Raw genomic sequence first — 19,347 nt, 5'->3', positions numbered from 1 at the left:
CCCCCCAAAACCTTCTCATGCCCTCCAAGAATACATTCTGTGTGTCCCTGGGGGCCCCCCAGTTTGAGAACCTCTGTCCTGGACAATAAACAGATCTAGGTCTGGAAAGGGTTTCCTATCTCCTGAACATTTTCCAAGAGGAATTTTCTGAGGTGTGAATATAATTCTCCTTACTACCCCTCTAAAGCTGAAATGTCACAGGATCTTACTTTCCCACTCCCTCGATCAGACAATCAAATTGCAGGAAGCTGATTTATTGACAGACAGGCAAAAATCTCGGTGTCCACACCTAATGAGCTTCTTAAGAAAATTAATCCTGGAGTAGGTAGGACAAAGCAACATGCTAGGAAACTAGAACAGAAGAAATGCTCTGACAAGAATGCTAATCAATCACTCCCTTTTCAAGTGTAGAGAATAGCAGATTTTAAACAGAAAATGGCTGGCAGGCTTGTATATTAACAGCTAAACCATGCATTCCAAGATCTAGTGCCATGATCAGCCATATAACAGAAAGAAAACAAAAGAGAAACAAAATCAAAGAGGACACTGGCTCTCTGTTTCTTGAGGTCATTCAGGGTGAAACTAACAAAAACAACTGTCCACCAGCCAGTCCATAGCAATGCAAAACATCAAGAGCAGCATATACAGACCCTAGGTGGCAGATTCTTCTCAGCAGCTGGGCAGACAGCCGCAGAAAGGAATTGTCTGGGGAACAAGTAAATGTGATCAGAAAGTCAGTGGGGTTTCTAAGACAAAATAATCTTTTCACCTCTTAAGGGCATTCAGGTAACTTCCGCAGCACTCATCCAAGAAGTCACCATTTGTGAATTTTTATCACTTGGCTTTATTAGATTGTGATTGCTCTTGTTACATATAGTATGATTTGTTTTCATTTAATTTTTTTAAGGGCAAAGCTGTAACAGTAGCCACTGGAGTCAACAGCTTCATTATTCTGAAGTGACTTTCCTTCCTTTGTCATTTTTATTCTCTCACCACAAGTTTCTCAGTGACAGGCCCCATATCCACTTATGACAGAAGGTAACCAGTTGCACAGAATTCTGTTGAATTGCTGTCCACTAATCAGTAATACAGACAGTTTTTCTTGTCTTGTAAGACAGAGATATAATCTTTTGTAAGGAATATAACGTTTTGCCATATGACAGGATCATAGCCTTTTGCAACCCTGGCACATATCATGGGATATAACCTTTTGCTATGTGACAAGGGTATGAAACCTTGACACATACCATGTGACTGGGGCCAGGAAATAAAGAGCAGTCTGTGTCCAGTGCTCCTGTGTGTCCAACCTTTATTACATGTGGGGGGGGGGGGGGAAGGACAGAGATGAAGACAGAATGATATAAGATGATATTCACAGAGGTAGTTGTTTGAATACTAGGGGGAAAACAGTGAATATTTCACATATACTAGGGCTTTGGTTCAATTTGACTGTATTAATGCCCTTTAGTATTCATAAATTTGCAAAGTTTAGTAACTGTTCTTCAAAACAAAAAGTCAAATAAATACAGTCTAACCAGTAGAATACTTGTGTGAGCAATTTTAAAGCCTGAATATGAACAACAAAACTGGATATTTTGCAAATAATCAATAAAGTGACATTTATTCACTTGTTATATCTTCAAACATCAAAGGTATTTGCAAACTAATGAAACAAAGCCAAAAATAGCCAACTTTTTCTAAATTTTGTTTGTGGCAAATACTAATCAACCAACTCTAGTGGAAATGAAGACAGTTGTATAAAGTACAGTATTTCATCTTACTGCATGCTGTTTTGTCATTTTTGTTTACCTCACTTGTAAAGGGACAATGTAGGTTTTAAAGGTGTACTTGGCATAATCAGAAGCAATGGAAAGCATATAAAGATTAAATGGAAAAATTCAGAACAGGCAACAAGTAAAAAAGAAGGCCTCGACATCAGACCTCATGAACAGGTGAAAGAGATATAGTGGTGGGTTTATATCAAGAATATATTTGTCCCAAAATCCTTCTGTTTCAGTTTGAGTAGCTTTGGAGACACTGAAGCAGATCCCCAAATATCTACTATATATTTAACCTGCCATTAACCTAGAAAAGTCAAAGCTCTGCAATAGCTTGGCAGGCTCAGTGGTGGTGATTAGAAATGGGTATGAACTGGAAACTTGGAACTGAACATCCTCAAACTTTTCAAGCATTCAGAACTGGGATTATAGATTGAAATCTATCTTCCTGGTTTTATATCCAAATTTTAAAGTGGCTAATTTCTATTTCCGTGGTTCAGAAGAAGCCATGGCCCCAGCCCTGGCCAGTTCTCACTCTACTCCCTCTCCCCATGCAACCCCCTTTTTGGGATCCCCACTTATCATTGCTTACTTCTGGGAAGAGATTCATAGGCATCCAGTCCCTGCTTAGTTCTTTAGACGGTGCTAGCTGACCACCGCTCTAGTTTCTGCTTTGTGGCTACTACCCAGTCTGGCTTCCACACCTTCCTCTGGCCATTTCCTCATCTTACACACATGGTAAGGGAGAGTGATATAGTTCACTTTCTACTGATAGTGGGGGCCACCAAAACTTCACAGAATCACATCACAGAAACTTTTGTGAGACAAGGTAGGTGAGCTAATATCTTTTATTGGACCAATTTCGTGTCTGCAGAGCTGTTCGGCATATTTGAAATTGTATGTAATGGTCTTATAGATAGTAAGACTCTGGGTCTTTGGGATGTTTTATTTCTTACAGTGACATCTACTTCCTGAGCAAATGTAAGATATTACCTCTCCCACCTTGTCTCTCTAATATCCTAGGACCAACATAGGTACACCACTACAGAAATGGTTGTGTGATTCCTTAGTAAATGAATTGAGAACAGCTTCTTTCTGATTCAGATGCTAGAACTGAATTTGGATCTGGACACCACTGAGTTACCCCATCTCTAATGAGAATATGAAGCCACCACAAGTAAAGTGCTGAATATGTTAGGATGCATCTATATGGACTTTTCAAAAGTTAACACATTTCTCATTGTCCTTTTTCTGTTGGTTAAAACCAGCTGACCTATTAATTTTGGACTTGAGCTACAATCCGCTCTCCTATGCTATGAAATATTTGGTTCGTATTTGTTGTGTATTTCTATAAATTCAGGGGTGATTAAATACCCACTGAAGAGAATGAAAAGAACACCATTGACATTAAGGGGTGTTGTACCGGGTCTGATGCTATCTTTGGCTATCCATCTGTCATATTTGTAGGTTACGCATCACTGTAAAATTAATGCAGAAATGGTGCTATTTGCAAGTTCACTAAGGGAACACAAAACGCAATTTGAGTGATTCTCAGTGGTGAGGATACAAGTACTGAGGAATCCAACTTGATACAAACCATAATAAATTGTTGACAGTTGTTATAATAATGGTTTTGCCCCAATCTCTGTCCTTTTTAGTCTCTCCCTACTATTTTCTCAGGAGATCCCATGGATATTCCTATTTATGATAGACAGTTACCAGTTGCACATAGCAGAGCTCTGCTTCATTGCTGTCCATTAGTCAGTGATACAGGCAGTTTTTCTTCCCTTGTAAGATCCCCCTCCTGGACAAATTGTTTGATCTGTGCAATCTTGAAAATTGACAGTGATAGAGTTTGTTATTCCAAAGGACAGTCTCGGGGACTTCAGTGGAACACAGAAGTTGTGTGTGTGACTTCTTGCTTAGTTTAAAGGCATCATCCAAGTGGCCTAGTGGCTATTTCAGAAGAGTAGTTTTGGCAATGATAGTTCTTTATTTGACAATTGGGATCTTGTTTTAATTAACCTTTATAATTTACACCTTAAAATTCCAAATTGATGAGTTATGCTGGGGGATGTAAATAAATTACTATTGCTTAATAATTAAGACCTGCATTTTTTATCATACATCTTATTTCTAGGATACTATTACTTGTGCTTTCTCCTTTCACTAGTATGTCCCAAGCAAATATGTTCCCTTTGTTTACATCACCTAGAGAGGCAAGGCACCTCCTTCACCTCATCAGGCTCAGTGTTTCCCCCTCTGGCGGGGGCTGGAATAAATCAGTCCCACTCAGGAGAGTTTTTATTCCTCACCTGGGTTTATTTTTCAATATTACAAGGTGGGCCTCAGGGAAAACTAAGTATTACTCTTCAGCCAAACAAAAGAAACAAATTCATAACACAAGAAGGGAATACCTTTCCCTGCCCCTCTATGGGGTGTTGCCTTGTTATGCTGGTTTTGGGGTGCCAATCCTTCCCCACACAGTCACTCAGCTTGGTTGCTTTCCCTGTAGGGAGGAGAGCAGCCTTCCACCCAGAAGATGCCTTTTCTCCCCACTGCCACTAGCCCTACTACAGCTTGTCTCTCATCTCTCCTCCTTCTCCCTCACAAGGAGAGGGGGCTTTAAAGGGCTCAGGCAGCCCTTAATTGGACTCAGGTGTCCCTAACTAACCTGAAGTAACCTCTTTTCAGCTCATAGGAAAAAGGGCCTTTACTAACCTAGGGCTGATATACCTCCCTTCCACCATGCTCTTATAGCTGTCCAATCTGACTTTGTCTCACTAGGTCAGTGGTTCTCAAACTAAGGGCACCGCTTGTTCAGGGAAAGCCCCTGGATGGTCGGGACAGTTTGTTTACCTGCCGCGTCCACAGGTTCGGCTGATCTAGGCCAATGGGGGCTGTGGGAAGTGGCGCAGGCTGAAGTATGTGCTGGCTGCCCTTCCCGCAGCCCCCATTGGCCTAGATTGGTGAACCGCAGCCAGTGGGAGCCGCGATTGGTCGAACCTGCTGACGTGGCAGGTAAACAAACCGGCCTGGCCAGTCGGGGCTCTCCCTGAACAAGCAGCACCCCTAGTTTGAGAACCACTGCACTAGGTATTTTAATATGTCAAACCCATTTTTTATTCTGATGCTGCTGGTCGTAAAATCCAACCCAGTGCAGCGAGAGCATGCCTATCTTTGCATGTCAATTTAAGCCCTTAGGATCAAAGCCTTGATCCCACTGAAAACTGTAGACATTTTGCCACTGATTTCAGTAGGATGAAGATTTAACAAAGTTTATGTGGGGCTTATATGGTGCATAGGGCTCTACGCGAGCCCTATGCACTACAGTGAATTTCACCTTTCATTTCCTCATTCACCTTTCAATACCAATACACTGATTCCAGCTTCAACATTAAAGTACACATTTTTGGCGGCATAACTGATCCAAGTTGATGCAGATCCAGAGGTTGCCACGTGTTTAGTAAGCCTATGGTACACACTGTTCTCTGTAGATGCAATGTTTAACAGTTGAGGCAGATCTACTAAGTATACACTTAGTATTTTTATAAGGCTAATTTTACAAAGCTGAGGAAAATTATGAGCAAAATTGATTGGGAGCAAAAATTTAGAAGGAAAAATTTGATTGAAAATAGGGACTTCTTTACGTGGAGTTTATTGGATGGCCAAAAAAGCACAATTTGACAATCAAGAAAAAAGACAATTCTCGTTAAAGCTTAGCCTTGTTCTATGGTGAAGGCAACAATTAGAAATAAATAAGCAATATATTAACAAATGTTAAAAGAAGGAAATAGATAGCAATTGATATAAATTAGGAGTTATGAAGTATAGAACATTTATAAGGGAAGCTTATGGGAGAACTCCATGACAGGCTGGGCTAAGAAGTATATTAAAACGAAGGAAATCCTAACAATGGTATAGGCCCATTACTAGATGAAGATGGTAAAACTGTTAATAATTATGTGAAAAGGCAAAAATGTTCAATAAATATTTCTTTTTTGTATTTGTAAAGAAGCAGGATGATGTAGTCATATCACACGAGGATAATGAAGTACTTTCTTGTTAATTAGTAACCAAGGAGGATATAAAACAACATCTACCAGCAATAAACATTTTTACATCAATAGCCCTGGTTACCTGCACCCAAGAATCCTAAAAAAGTTGGCCGAGGAGGTCTCTGGATTGCTGATATTAATTTTTAAATAAATCTTTCAATACCAGAAAAATTCCCGAAGACTGGAAGAGTGCTAATCTTGTGCCAATGTTCAAAAACAGACAAGACTCAGTAACCTTGGGCAAAACAATGCAAAAGTTGGTACAGGATTCAACTGATAATGAAGTAAAGGTTACTAAAATAATTAATGTGAGGCAACACGGTTTTAGGGAAAATAGGTCTTTTCAAATACACCTGATTTCATTCTTTGATGAAATTTCAAATTTGGTTGAAAAAAGGCAACTGTTTAGCTATAATAAATTTAGACTTTTGTAAGGTATTTGACTTAGTAGCACTCGATATTCTGATTTTTTAAAAAGTAGCACTATAGAACATCAATAAACCACATGTGAAGTGAATTAAGAACTGGCTAACTGACAAAGCACAAAAAGTAGTAGTCAAGGGAGAATCACAATTGAAGGGGGGTGTTTCTAGTGGGATTTCACAGGAATCAGTTCTGGGCATGAGACTATTCAATATTTTCATCAATGATCTGGGAGTAAATTCAGGCCATACTTGTAAAAAGGAGGACTGTATTCCAAAAAGTGATGTCTCTGGAAAGGATTTTGGGGATTATAGTGGACATGCAATTGAACAAGATCTCCCAGTGTGATGCTGTCGCAGAAAGGGCTAATGTGATCTCTGGATGTATAAAGAAGGGAGTAGCAGTTAGGGGTATGAAAGTGATACTTCTTCTACATAAGGCATTAGTGAGACTGACAATGGAATATTGCATATAGTTCTGATATATGTATTTTTAAAGGAACATTGAAAAATTAGAGAGGGTACAAGAAAGAGCTGCAGAAATGATTCAAGGGCTGGAGAAATTGCACTGCAGTGAAAGACTTAAAGAGCTCAATCTATTTAGCTTATCAAAAGAAGATTGAGAGGGGCATGATTATAGCCTATAAGCACCTCTATAGGAAGAAAATACAAGGTTATAAAGGGTTCTTTAATCTAGTGGGGAAAGGCAGAATATGAACTAATGGTTGCAAGCTGACGCCACACAAATTCAAATTAGAAATAAGACACTTTTTTTAACAGTGAGCATGATTAACCACTGGAACAAATTACCAAGGGAAGTGGAGGAGTCTCCATCTCTTGATGTCTTCAAATGGCAAAACTCCCATTGGTTACAGTGGGATCAGGATTTCACCCACAATGTACTCCTCCGCTAGTGGCTAGCTGAAATCTACTCTATTTTCAAACAGCAGACTATTACTCACTGGAATACTGAATTCCATTTGAAGCCTTCACATAATTTAACAATGCTGGCCCATTACAAAAATGAAATGTAGTTCACTTTGTCTTTCCATAACATACCTAGCTTAGTTTGGTCATTGGCTACCTTAACAAATACTTATTGGTTTCAAAAAAATGCCTATGACTGTAAATCTATAAATGTCTGATTGAGCCATGACAGTAAATCCTGTGACATTTTATCTTAATATAATAGTTTGTTTTTTGCCTTAAAAAACATCTTCCATGAAAGCTTTTTGGTGTTTTATTTTTAACAGGTTATTTTTCTATTGGTGGGATAGAATAAAAGCACATTGTTTTTACTAAAATAATATGTTTTTTTCATTCATAATAACCTCTCTAAGCATACTAAATTCACAAGAGTGCTATATTAACTACTTGCATATTCAAAAAAATCCCAAAGACAATCAATATATCTAGGTATTGAAACAAAAATTAAACATGTTAAATATAATTAGAAGTATTTTATGAATTAGTGACGTAATTACTTGTTTTCAAGCAGTCAACAATTATGAGTACAATAATTAACCTATCAAACATTCTCACATTAATCAAATATAGTCACATTTTGTTAGCATTTTACTAAAAACAAACATGTATGAACTGCCAATTTTTACCCCCCAAAATTAATATAGAGAAGAATTTATGAAAGGCTGATTCCAGTGCAGTTCTTTAGAAACAGATTTTGCAAGTGTCAGTCCAAAGGAAGTCATATTACACATATTCTTCCTCTAGCATTTCAATAGCTTTTAATGCAAAACTATCTTGAAACACTTTATCGGCTTTCCAGCGTAAATTTCCATAAGCACTCCAATAAAAAAGTGGGTAGTGGAATATATAGTGGCAATCCAATCTATTTGGTGAAATCTTAATTCTTTGGTCAATGTTTACAGCTGTGAAAGATTAACAAAAAGGAGGGAAATCTCTGACACTCTCCGTCAAAATATCTCAGAATGACATAATTAAGTTCCGGTGATATAATTCAGATACTTTGGAAGACACTATTAAAATGTATTCAATTAAAACATTAATACAAAGAAGAGATATTGATCTTCTTTAATACTTCTGGGATCCAGAGTTAGGGTTTAGAAGTCAATTGGAATGGACTGAAAAATAGATGCCAATATGTTTTGGTTTTAGAGAGCAGACTGCAGTCCAGTACTCTTGGGAAGAATTTACTCTCCTTAGGACTCCTCATACTTCATCAAAAGCCATTCTTTTTCTTGCAGGGACTGGCAAAGGTTCAAATTTTGATAGTTCACATTTTTTTTAACTCATCTAGAAAAAGACTAGAGAAAGTTTGGCTGTCTTATAGACAAGACAGTATACACAACAGCCCTAGCTGCTTCCATTTTAGTTAGTGCATTAAATTAGATTCTCCTGTCTTGTTATATATAATAATGTGATTGTTATTTATTAAAGTAGATACTTTCATTATTGCATATCCTTGGTAGTATACTACAGATGAGTTCACTGGCCTCAGTTTGGTCAAAATGGTGCAAGTTGCCTGTTCTAAACTATCACAGAACACTGTGTTTTAACTTTCCCTCCAGTGGTGTCTTGTAAGGCTTCAACATGTTTAGAAATTTTGATTATTGAATTTAGAATGGACTCTGAGACTTTGACTTTATCACAACTTTGCGTTGTTTCTTCTCATTCCCTATAGCCCAGGATGGGCTATAAGATCTTTAGCGGCTGGTTTGTTAGTCCTATTAGTTAGGATTGAGATACCTAGTTAAAAACCTTTGTTGCCCATCATCAAAACCCCGTCCTCTGTGTAGAACACCATCCCTCCAGATGTTCCTGCAACTGACCCATAGTCTGTTTTCAAATCCATTCTCCATGTTCACATATTCACTCTGGCCTGTCTTTATTAGTTAGAGATGCTCTTCTATTTGTAAACAAAAACACTGGTAAGAAATGAATGGCTATACGAATTGTATTGTCCATGATAGTATCAGACTGATATTGGTGATGAATAATGCAATTCATTTACAAATATTTTCCATTATCTTGTAGCTTGGTTGGCATATGCAGACTCTGTGTATTGAATCCCTAAATATAGGAGCTTGTGAGAAATTATTTAAGATGGATGTATATCACCATTCGTATAATCAGGCACTAAGCACCCAACAATTCTCTGGTATATTTTTTTAAATCATTATTATTCCCAGCTGTTCTTCTACCAGGACACATCTTCCAGCCTCATTGAAGTGTTTTTGGTTCCGCGTGTTAACATATGGGCACTTCTTTTCAGAAAGCCATCATTTTGTGCTAGCAAAAAGTATTCACACAGGTCATGCAGAGACACGACTATCATTTCCACAAATAAAACCTCCACAATTCTGAATTCAAGCTAGTTAAAAACATTTAATAAAAAATAAACAAAAAAAATAGCTTTTTATCAAAATGAAAAATTTCAGGAGAATTTGAATTTAAAAAATAAATAATTTGTTTCAACCAAACCTTACAAACAACAACAACAACAAAATTTCAGATTTTATATTTCTGTCCTTTTTCCTCCATTTCCCTACCCTGCCTTCTTTTTACTATGGAAAAAAAAGTGGGGGGGGGGGGCAAGAGGAATGGTGAGAGGAAGAAAAAAAAGAACAGAAAACCTATGGGGAACAAATTTAATAATGGCTGCTTCAGTCTAGCAAAGAAAGGTATAACATGATCCAATAGCCGGAAGCTGAAGCTAGACAAATTCAGTCTGGAAATAAGGAATACATTTTTAACAGTGAAAGCAATTAACCATTGGAACAACTTTCCAAGGGTCATGGTGGATTCTCCGTCACTGACAACTTTTACATCAAGATTGGATGTTTTTCTAACAAACATCCTCTAGGAATTATTTTGGGGAAGTTCTATAACCTGTGTTATACAAGAGGTCAGACTAGATTATCACAATGGTCCCGTCTGACCTTGGAATCTAAGAAAAAAACAGAGAGGGATGAAAAACAAAAAAAGGCAAAAACTGAAAATTTTCAATAAAAATATTTATGAACAAATATGAACAAGCTATAACGCATTCCCCTTTTAAACTTGTGGAATGATCATCATTTTGACATAAAAATCGTTACCGTTTTGACCTAACTATAATCTGAAGTCAGGGTATGCCTGGGAGCTTGGAAAAGTTCACAGCTCATGGCAGCTCTACAATCCTGAGAGGACAAAGCAGACCGCAATGTTTGCAACTGCTGTTTGGTGGGTTGACAAGATCCAGCACTTGTCATTTCTACATCTGTTGGTTAAAAGACTACATTTTGTTGAAAAGGAGATTATCTCAGCATGGGTAAAAAGAAAATCATACCATCATAAGGGATCCTGCTCCATGATTACGGTTCCTACGCATGATAATAATACAAGTAAATAATAAAAATTATGCCAAAACCATAGTATGTATACTAATAGTAGTAATTAAGTCTGTCAATTAATAGAAGTTAACTCATGTGATTAACCCAAAAATTAATTGCAATTACAAAAATTAATTGTGATTAATCACAGTTTTAATTGCATTGTTAAACAATAGAATATCATTTGAAATTTATTAAATATTTTTGGATGTTTTCCTACATTTTAAAATATATTGATTTCAATTACAACACAGAATACAAAGTGTACACTGCTCACTTTATATTATTATTTTTCATTACAAATATTTGCACTGTAAAAATGATAAACAAAAGAAACAGTATTTTTCAATTCACATCACACAAGTACTGTAGTGCAATCTGTTTATTGTGAAAGTGCAACTTACAAATGTAGATTTTTTTTGTTACATAACTGCACTCAAAAACAAAATAATACAAAACTTTAGAGCCTACAAGTCCACTCAGTCCTACTTCTCATTCAGCCAATCGCTAAGACAAACAAGTTTGTTAACATTTACGAGAGATACTGCTGCCCACTTCTTATTTACAATGTCACCAGAAAGTGAGAACAGGCGTTCACCTGGGACTTTTGTAGCCGGCATTGCAAAGTATTTATGTGCCAGATACGCTAAACATTCATACGCCCCTTCATGCTTCAGCCACCCATTCCAGAGGACATGCTTCCATGGTGATGAAGCTTGTTAAAAAAATGTGTTAATTAAATTTGTGACAACTCCTTGGGGGGGAATTGTATGTCTCTGGCTCTATTTTACCTGCATTCTGCCATATATTTCATGTTATAGTCGTCTCGGATGATGACTCAGCACATGTTGTTCATTTTAAGAACACTTTTGATGCAGATTTGACAAAATGCAAAGAAGGTACAAATGTGAGACTTCTAAAGATAGCTAAAGCACTCGACCCAAGGTTTAAGACTCTGAAGTGCTTTCCAAAATCTGAGAAGGACGAGGTACGGAGCATGCTTTCAGAAGTCTTAAAAGAGCAACACTCCGATGTGGAAACTACAGAACCCAAACCACCAAAAAAGAAAGTCAACCTTCTGCTGGTGGCATCTGACTCAGATGATGAAAATGAACATGCATCGGTCCACTCTGCTTTGGATTGTTATCGAGCAGAGCCTGTCATCATCATGGACGCATGTTCTCTGGAATGGTGGTTGAAGCATGAAAGGACATATGAATCTTTAGTTCATCTGGCACGTAAATATCTTGTGATGCCAGCTACAACAGTGCCACGAGAACACCTGTTCTTACTTTCAGGTGACCTTGTAAACAATAAGCGGACAGCATTATCTCCTGATAATGTAATTCTATATCTGTGAGTTCAACTTTCATTATAAAGAGATTGCACTACAGTACTTGTATTAGGTGAATTGAAAAGTTCTGTTTCTTTTGTTTTTTACAGTGCAAATATTTGTAATCAAAAATAAATACAAGGTGAGCACTGTACACTTTGTAGTCTGTTATAACTGAAATAAATATATTTGAAAATGTAGAAAACATCCAAAAATATTTAAATAAATGGTATTCTATTATTGTTTAACAGTGTGATGAATTTTTAATTGCTTGACAGCCCTAGTAGTAATATTACAGTAGCATCTAGAAGTCCCATTGTGTTAGACGCTGTACAGACACACAGTGAAATATAGCCTTTGCTTTAGATCTTACAATCTAAATAGACAAGACAAAGTAATTTGCTCAAGGTCACATAGATGGCCAGTGACATCTGGGACAGTGGGAAGAGATTACTGTTGCCTACAGGAGGACAGTCCACCAGCAGGCACATGGACAACCCCAAAGATGGCCACACTACCAACTGAAGAGTTTATCAGGCAGCCTGTTGCTTCTTGTGCAAAATTGTCTCATGCAGCATGGCACCTCAGCTCAGTGCCTACCATCTGAACAGGAGATGTCTGATTCTGACCAGATTTGCACCTTTTTGACATGGTGTGACACCATTGGCTTCACTGGAGTTACTCATAAATGTTATACCAATAAAATAAAAACCAGCAGGATCTTATTAAAGGGGAAAAGGCAAAATACCACATTTACTGTGAATACAGAAAGAATCATAGTAAGCAGTTATAGCTATAACATTCCATTCAATCTCATATTTATTCACACATTCATTCATACAAACACACACACAGAGGTTCTGCAAGGTTGTTATCATAGTTACCAGCCTTAGAGTTGCTCATGCCAAGCCACTGGCCAGGTGGTCTGGACATGAGGAGGGAGCAGGGCCTTGTCAGATGCTCATCTGATGCTCCTGGAAGTTGGTTTGCAGAATCAGACCTCGAAGTTCTCACTTTCCAGAGTCCATTTTTATAGGAATTTCTTCCTACGTCAGTCTATGGGAATTGCTTCATCATGCTGTTGCTGAATCAACCAGCAGATGTCACATTCCTGATGGCTCCGTGCTGCCAGATGTTATCTTGTTCTTCGGTTCTCCCATTCTTGAGGCTGTTGGGTGGATTCCAGTCTGCCCTCCGGGGGTCCTCTGGTTATTTCCACTTGACGCCTTCTTCAGCCGATGGACACTGGATTCTTAGGCTGGCACCTCCCCGCTCATTCAGTTATTATCCACACCAAGCATCCATCCACATACATACCTCTATCTCTATTTTAATCACAATTGTTAACAAAGCGAGATGAATACAACAAAAGGGCGGGGAGTCTCTGGGTGCTGTTTCTATTGATACAGACTATGGCTTTGAGTCTCTCTCTGTGTGAGTAGTTGTTACAAAGAATTGCTTTGAGAACAGACTCTGTCTTAGAATGTACTAACACAATTAGCAGCTTGCAAGTTTCACACATAGAGGGAGAGAAACAGTACCAAAAACCAAGAGACCTCCTAATTAGTAATACCCTGGGATTTAAACTATGGGGAATCAAACTCATTTGTGATTTTAATACAGAACTTCTTTAATATGATCCAACATTTATACCAGTGTGGAGAGGAGGACGGGGGAGGGTGTCAGAAATATGCCCAAAGTGTAGGGGATAGTTAATGCTGTCAACAACATCTCTTTTCTGTCTTCTCCAGTATTTAAATTTAAGGCAAAAGTTTAAAGAAAAGGGTGCATCAACTGTACAAAACCACATGTATAGCAAGCAATACATAAACAGGGATGTGCTGGCCGCCACTTCCCGCAGCTTCCATTGGCCAGGAACAGTGAACCGTGGCCACTGGGAGCTCCGGGCGGCTGTGCCATGGGCGGTCAATGTAAACAAACTGTCTCGTGGCCTGCCAGCGGATTACCCTGACAGGCCGCGTGCGACCCGTGGGCCTCAGGTTGCCCACTACCGCTCTGTAGTGAAGGGTCGATAGAGTTTGTGTCAGTTTCCAATCTTGTTTCTCAAGCAAGGTAAAGAGCCCTGCTGAGAACAGTGTCAGGCTAATCTGTTGACATGTGACATTAAAAGAGCTGCCTAGGGGATGCAAATAACTCTACCTGTTCCCAGGAGATTGTATGCTTACATTTTGAATCTTTTCTTTTATGTTGGGATAAACTTCTTTTACAGGCCAGGAACACTGGTTTGAAGGCAAACTGCATTGATATTTGTCTCCTAAGGAACTTTTATGGGCTTGTATCAAGAATTACTAGGAGAAAGAGAGAAAAAAATACAGCTGACTTTAATTTACACTTCAAAAAAAGCATAACTTTGTATTTTTTTTAAATTAATGCAAATATTTGTGCAAGAATCCCTTGTTAGCCAAGTAGAATTAATTTTATTTAAAGTACATTTAAAGGAAGATTATTGATGCAGGAGATTAAAAAAAACCACATCACAGATAATTTTCAAATGTCCATTGACTGCAGCAGATAAAATTAATGATTCTTTTCTGAATTAACCTGGTATTTTTCTATGTGATAAAGTATCTGATAAAATACTAACTTAATCTAACCAGGGATTACTTTGAGCCATTTTACAATTAAATGCCTTGTATATCTTACAAAAAATGAGAGCCAAAATATAGCCAGGGAAAAAAATAGGCAGTAATTATTTCTTTTATGAAAGATGGGATGTACTGTTAATAAATATACACAAGGCCCCATGTATTCACAGGCAAGCAAGACCAAATTTTCATACAAGGTCTCTGGATTCTGCAGAATGGAAAATGTGTAGGTTTCCAATTAAATATGAAAATCAACAGTACAACCAGCACAGTAGCCTTTATAGTGAAAACTGGTGGTGGTAAAAAGACCAAAACAGACATAATCATTAATAGTATTTTCTCAGCATCAGAATTCTTTGCATTACTCCCTAAATTTTTGGTTTCACAGGCAAGCACCCATTTTCCTGCAGAACAATCACTCATTTTGTCAACTATATAGGCTCCAGAAATAAAATCTACCATTGCACTCGTAATGAATCAGCGCTGCCCTCTCTGATCTCCTCTAAGTCTGTGGGTGCCACCATGGCAAAGAGACCAGGCAAAGCCAAAAAGAAGAACAGTGGTTATTGATGACATGGTTAATGTATTTAGTAGACAGAAATTAGAGCGACAATTAGGATTCAGATTTGGCTGCCTTCATCAGATCACTCATTAGCAGAATTTTGCCATGGGCAATGAGCCTGCTGTTAGCTTCAGTTTGATGCACATTTTATTTTGTTCAACTCAGGTTATTTCTTTCATTAAGTTAATTATTTTAAGCACTTTAAAGGGTTTTGATTTGACTTTTCATATTCTTTATTATTAATTCTTATTAAAAAGGAAAAGAACATAAAAGAGAGCAGATCTGATATACCACCTTCTATATAAAGATAGGAACTGTGTTCTATCCTCTTAAAAATATGTCCCTGCAAACGCTTGTGCATGTGCTTAACTTTATCCATAAATTTAGGCACATTGGCATGTGTGTGTTTGAAGCTTTACAGTCATACAATTACATATCACAATGACATACATGGTATAAGAAGCTACAAAGAGTAGGTTGAAATACTGGCTTTGATTTCATGACAAGTGGTGTCATGAAACAATGAGGATGCTCACTGTTCTACATAAAGAGTATGCCTACACTGCAATATAAACCCAGGATTAGTGGAACTCGAGTTAGCAGACCCTGGGTTTGTTAACCTTGTGCTTGAGAGTCTACACTCATTTGTACCCAGGTTAGGAATTGTTGAACCTTTGGTCCCAAACTGGGGGCCCAGCATCTATGCTGCATTATGCAGGCCCGAGTCCAACCATCTATATCCCAGATTTCCTAGGATGTGTCTATACTGGAATAAAAGACCTGCAGCATGGCCAGGCCCAACCCAGGTCAGTTGACTCTGGCTGGTGGGGTTCAGGCTGCAGGGCTAAAAATTGCTGTGTAGATGGAGTCTGAGCCTGGGCTTCAGCCCAAGCCCAAACTCGACACCATAATTAAACAGCCCTGTAGCCCAAGTCCCGTGAGCCGAACTCAGCTGATATGGTCCAGTCGCAGGTGTTTGACTGCAATGTAAACATATGCCAAGTGCCCATTCCCCCTCTAATGTGGTGCAATGTGGAAAAACTTGACAGTCCACTGAACTTGACTGTCTAGACGACAAAAAGAGTCAACCCATGAGATTGTGGGATGCTTTTGGAGGACTACCAGAGCACAAGTCCAGTGGGCCAGCATCTACACTGCAAAGCAATAGGGCTTGAACCCCAAGTTCCAGCTTGACTCAGTCTCAGACCCTCCACTCTCATGCGGTCTTGGGACCCGGGATCCAAGCGCTTGGTTAGCACAATCTGTGTGTAGATAGAAGTAGCAGTAGGCTTGATCTTGAATTTGAATTCTGGGCTTACACTGCATTGCAGACATACCCAAAGAGCTCATTTGAGCTCTATATTGCTCTAGCTCTATATTGAGGGCCACTGTCAACCTTCAGGAGAAAGTGTGGGTAGAGCTCAAGAAAAAATAGAACATAATCACAAAATTAAAAGCTGTCATTCATACATTAAGAGGTCAGAGCTGAGGCTGTGCAGACAAACTTAATGTTGTCATTTATTGATATATGAATGGGGCTTTTTAGTGTTCTGTCACTGTAGTTGTTTTGTATGGAATTTTTAATTTTTTAAAAATCCTACTTCTTTTTTCTTGCATCAACGTAAATGCAGATGACTGCATTTTACACTTACCAGGCATGGATCTCACTCTTTATGGGCCAACTTCTGCTTTCAATTCCATCTGTATAACTGAGAGTAGAGTTTGGCCCTAATTTCTTACTTATGTTTTGACTTTAGCAGGTTTCAACACTGCATACTCTAAATCTTGTTACTTCTAGAGGATGCGTACACTGCAGTCAGAGGTGTGACCGCAGCATGTGTAGCCGCACCTGAGCTAGCTTTGACTTAGATAGCCGGAAGAGCAATAGCCGTGAAGCTGCGAGAGCGCAGGTGGCAGCATGGGGCTAGCCATTCAAGTATATAACCAGAGCTGTGGGTGGGCTCGTACAACCTGTGCTGCTGTAGCTGCACTTAGGCCGGCCACGCATCCAGTTTTAAATCAGAGAGTCCTACTTGCTTGTCCCGCATCCTGAGACAAAATCAGACCGGTTTTGTCCAGTATCAGATGAGGGAATGGCACAATGGAGAGCGTGCCTTTCCACCCTTGCCAGAGTGATAGGTCACACTGGGGGTTGGGAGACAGGTAAGGCAGTATACTTTTCAAAATGGTGCTCCCCACCCCATGCAGTGTGACCTTGCCTATACTGTGCATGTGAGGTCATGCTTGTAGGGGCAGGCCCATGCCATTCCCAGAAGTACCAGAATGTCCCGTATTCCAGGAATGAGTGAGTGTTCACCGTAGCTTCATTATTATTGTTTTTTGAGCTAGCTAGCTTGGATATGTCTACACATGCTGCAGTCACACCTCTGACTGCAGTGCAGACATACCTTTCGAGTGACTTCATTCTTGTACGCTTGAAAGGATGAGTTAAGGGAGCATGAGTGTGGCAGCCAGTTGTCCATGTGGCTGAAATGACAGGTTTTTTTTAATTTGAGGACAGATTCTGCTATTCTTATTCACACTGAATAGAACCTTTCTCCATAAATAGTACCACATAGCTGGTTTCAAGTGGCACAGCTCTAATGAAGTCAATGGAGCTATAATGATTCACACCAGTTGAGGATCTGGCCCGTTGGAACAACTTGTTGAGTAAGATGCTAGTAAACATAATGTAATCATAACCTGACCTTCCTTTATTAGGGTCAGTGTGGAAATACTATGGTCTTGTCTACATGGGGACAGTCAGAAAAGTTAAGCTGAGTTAACTAAAAATGTGACGTCAATGTGCTTAAATTAAAGCGCATTAAATCCCTGTGTGGGTGATCTCATTCAGAAGTAAAGTGGCCTTCGTTCACTGTAGCTTAAACTTCTTCCATTATAATTTTACTCAATTTTACTTCTGAATGAGAGCGTCCACATAAGGGCTTAATGCACTATAATTTACATGCATTAACTTCACACCTTCAGTTTATTCATCTTAACTATTCTGAGTGTCCCCATGTAACCAAGCCCTTAGAGTAAGCAGCCTGGGGGAGGCAGGGCTAAAGTGGCTTTAAGCACCAACCTTATGATCCTGCTTGTCTGGAAACTCCCACTGTGCCTGTCTAAAAGTTACAACAGCCTCCCGGAGCTGCCCACTGGGTCTCATCACTTCTTGGTATTTCCAGTGCTGTGGCCCCTCCCCTGCCATGCTATAGCTTGCAAAGTGTATCTCTGGTAGACAGACTTACAACCATCTTCCACAGTGCCTGGGCTGGGGAAATCCTTCCATGGTCAGAAACAAGGCTTTGGGGATCTCTTTTAGCTGGCCCTTTTACCCAGCATAAAGAGGCTGGAGTGTGTACAATATCTCACATTCCCTTCCTGGAATAGATGGTTTCTGACTTAATATTTTAGAAGCTCAACTTTTTGCTTCCTGATGCATTTTTTTATTTTATATTATTTTAACAGAGCAATATGAAATCATCTCACTTGTTCCATGAATGCGCTTTACCTCTTAGCGGGAACAGCTCAAAGGGTAAGATAGTAAGTTGGCTTCCATGCATTTTCATTCTTTGGTTTCTATTGAAACTGCCAACAAAGGTGTCAGTTGGTAGAAGTGGATTTCAGGATGTGGACATCTGTCCAGAAGGAAATGGACCAATCCCAACAATTCATTTCATATACACGCCACTGAAGAGGCATCAGAGGATAATGAGCATTTCTTACAGATTTACACCAATAACCTAGAACTGAAATATTCCATCTCCCATTAACAACTGGTAATTAACCCCTTGAGATGTCTAGCCACTCAACCCTTAGTCCCTGTCTTTGAAAAAAATATTCTGTTTTGCTTGTGAGTTGCTATGGGATACATTATGTAATGGCAAGCTATGGAAAATTTCACGATCCTAATAATGTTGTGGCACTTATTAATATTTGTAAACAATCAAAGCTTTTCATTTTCAGTCCCATATTTCACACAGCTCTATTTAGGATATAGAACAAATACAACAAACCACATTTCACAACTTCTTTGTAAGCAGAACTCTCTAGTGGATTTAACAGAGAAAAGGGATGGTCTTTTGATTAAGGAACCAGACTAGGCCCTAGGATATTTGGGTTCCATTCCTGACTATGCTACAGCCTTCCTGTGGAACCTTAGGCAAGTCATTTAATCTCTCTGGGCCAGGCTTTCAGCAGATGAAGATAAGCCCCCAGTGGGATTTTCAAAAA

The sequence above is a fragment of the Chelonia mydas genome, chromosome 9, assembly GCF_015237465.2.
Source record: "Chelonia mydas isolate rCheMyd1 chromosome 9, rCheMyd1.pri.v2, whole genome shotgun sequence".
Taxonomy (NCBI): Eukaryota; Metazoa; Chordata; order Testudines; family Cheloniidae; genus Chelonia; species Chelonia mydas.
This window is presented reverse-complemented; position numbering follows the sequence as displayed.